At 32.6% G+C, this 3,150-nt stretch overlaps 1 long non-coding RNA gene across 1 annotated transcript in view; it reads right to left on the minus strand.

Moving 5' to 3' along the window:
• LOC107640118 overlaps window positions 1–514 on the minus strand; it is a 3,636-nt gene extending 3,122 nt beyond the window's left edge. Inside the window, exon 1 of the long non-coding RNA XR_001620354.2 lies at window positions 224–514. This is a non-coding gene — a long non-coding RNA (uncharacterized LOC107640118). The remainder of the gene's footprint in view (window positions 1–223) is intronic.

Here is a 3,150-nt window from a genome sequence, read left to right on the forward strand (position 1 = left end):
AAAATTAATACATGTATTTTTGTGACATCAAAACTATTTTTATGGGTAAAAAACTAAATATGAATAATTTTTCATTATATTAAAGTTTTATAGTTAGAAATTAGGATAGATTTCTCAATATATATATGACTGGGAACGAAGATTTCTCGACGAAAAAAAGGCATCAACAAAGTTCAATACACAAACAAAAAGAGGAGCCCGAAAGCCCCAAAAAACCAAGAACCTCTTCTTCTCTTCATGTATGCGGGCTGCCTGCCCGTCCTCAAGCACAGAACGGATACTGGAAGGTGAACGAACAACGGATCCGGTGCCCCCTTTCATTCGCTTGCCCTCTGAAGGGAAACAGGTTACTCTGCACTGGATCAAACTTCAGATTTTTTCTCTTATCCGTGAGATTTCTCAAGCTTCCCCGCTGCACTTTCCGTCTTCGTTTGCTGATAAAGAAATCATGGAAGTTCTTTCCCTCCATCATCGCTCCCTCAAGCTGAAATCGCCTATCGCAGATCAACTTCTCTCTTTTATATTTAATTAAATTATTATTTAATATTTTTAAATTATCACCTTCAAATAAGATAATTCATCAATTCACATATTAAAATAAGAGTAAACTATTATTTTTATTCACAAAAGTTGAAAACACTGATATATTTTTATTCATAAAAGATAAAAATTACTATTTGTACTTATAAAAAATAGATTTTTGTAGACAAAATTATTCAAACTCTAAATAAATAAATTAAATTCTTAAACTACTCTCTCTCTTTAGCGACTCCAGTTCCAAACTTTACCACTACTCTCCTTCCCAACTATCACGATCACTACCTCCATTACCATCACTACCACTACCATCGCCATCCCCACCCTTCCTTCCTTCTTCCTCCTCTTCTTCCACCTCTTCGCCATATGCTGAAAGATTCTCTCTGCATATAAAGAAACAAGCACAATAAACTATATAAAAAGATTCAAACACACCCTTATCATGAAAACAATACAACAAATTCCAAAATTTTTTTTTTTTCACAAAAAAAGATGCTTTCTCCCACCTGTCTAAATTACTAATGTTCCAACTAATTTGATGCTACATTCATCTAATACTAATTTGATTCAAATAAATCTATGAAGATGATAACATAATAATAAAAAGAGGGATCTTTATTTACTTGAAGAGGAGAAGATCGGAGAGGGTGGGTGGGAGCTTGATACGGCTGAACTTGGGGCGGACATGGTGAGGTAGATGCAGATAAAGCCGGTGGTGAAGAGGAAGAATATAGCGACGGCTATGGCAAATTCGCAGCTGTTGAGAGAGAACTTCTCCGATTTGGACTTTTTGGCGGCGGGGGAGTCGTCTTCACCATTGTTCTCGAGGTCTTGACGAGCAACCTACCGGTATCGACCGTTATGACGCGCATCCTTAGATCCCAACGAATCACTCATACTGCTCACAACATCCTTAGATCTAGGGTTTCTTTCCGACATAGACAGAGGCTGAACTTGTGTTAGATGATTATGCTGGTGATGGTGGGGCCGGTATTGTTGAATTGCGACTGACACTAATGAGGGAGTGTGTGGCGAAGGGATTAGCGTGACGGTTGAGGAGGAGGGCAAGGAGGTGATACTGAGTGGCAATGTGGTCAATGTTAGAATTAGAGTGGCTGAGAACATTGAGAGAGAGAGGGAGGGAGATGATGGTTGTAGTGGTGGAGAGAATAATATTAAAAATTTTATTTAATTTTTTAGGATTTAGATAATTTTATCTGCAAAAATTTATTTTTTATGAATACAAATAATAATTTTATTGGCTCCCTATACTTTCTCTTAATAATATGCTCATACACACTTGATTTTGGTTACATTGTCCATGCTTCAAATTTTGTAGGCTTCATTTCGTGTTAAGGTGATAAGATCTGCTCAAGGGGCGTCAATATACCAAGTAGTATGATTTTGTTTATAACTTTATATACAAATACATATATACTTTTATATTTCTCATGTTACAGAAAGTTGTCACAATATTGGAAGTCATTTATAACATGTTCACGTTCATTAATTTGGATATGAACGTTAAAATATTACAAACAACTCTTTTGATTGTCATTTACAGAAATAAATTATACAATACGAGCAAAGAAAAATTGAGTTGTGATAGATATATTTTTACTGTTGTGGTGGATTGATCTCTTCTTGTGTCTCAAGTTCGGATGGTTCATTAACTTAATTTTTTCCACAATATAATTGTTTCTTATATCATGAGCAAATTTTGCAAGTAAGTTTCATAAATCATAATTGGATAAAGACACGTGGTACCTAGCATGAGATGAGATATCATTGTTTATAGAATGCGTATTTTCTTGGATTATGTCTCTATCATATGTTTTTTTTTAATTATTTTTTTTGTCGTATTTATTGTATAAAATTGAATTGGAATTATACTTCCCTTGAATAGATGAGTTGGGTAAAGTAATGTAGCAAACAAAGACTAATAAAAGTCACCAAAAAAACAAAGACTAATAATTACTATGCTTAAATTTATGTTTGAAAATATAGAATCATGATTGTATACTAATAACGAACAAACATATCACGGTTTGTTTTTGTTAAATGTTGGAAGGTGTTTAAACATAAGTAACGTGTTGGCACGATGATTTTCTTTTAGTTTTGTAACAAGAATTATTCTATTAGGCGCACCGTCACAGGGTGAGTGTATGTGACGTGAATGTTGAGCCTTCTAACATAAATCTTTTTGGTAAATTTTAAGATCTGCAAACCAATTGTTACTTGTCCAATGTCCATACCACTTAAAATTTTTACTTAGATCAAGCCAACATATGAAGTAAATGTAAACAAAAAAGAAAAAATAAATAAATAATTAAGAATAATGTTATCTTTACGTATAGTATTATTGTTGTTTATTTAATGAAATTTTAAATTATTTTTTACTTCAGCAACTGGAGAGAAATATTAGTACAAGAATATTTTTCAAGTTCATATAATTTTAGTATTTTAGGTTTTCGATTAATCCAATTGAATCGGTCAATCAAGTCCAATTTTTAGAACCTTAAAAAATACACACAAAATTATTTGATTTATAATTTAATTTCATTGAAAATTGATGTAAAAATTTACATACAATACATTACTCAATAACATACT

The sequence above is a fragment of the Arachis ipaensis genome, chromosome B01 (genome assembly GCF_000816755.2).
Source record: "Arachis ipaensis cultivar K30076 chromosome B01, Araip1.1, whole genome shotgun sequence".
Classification (NCBI taxonomy): domain Eukaryota; kingdom Viridiplantae; phylum Streptophyta; class Magnoliopsida; order Fabales; family Fabaceae; genus Arachis; species Arachis ipaensis.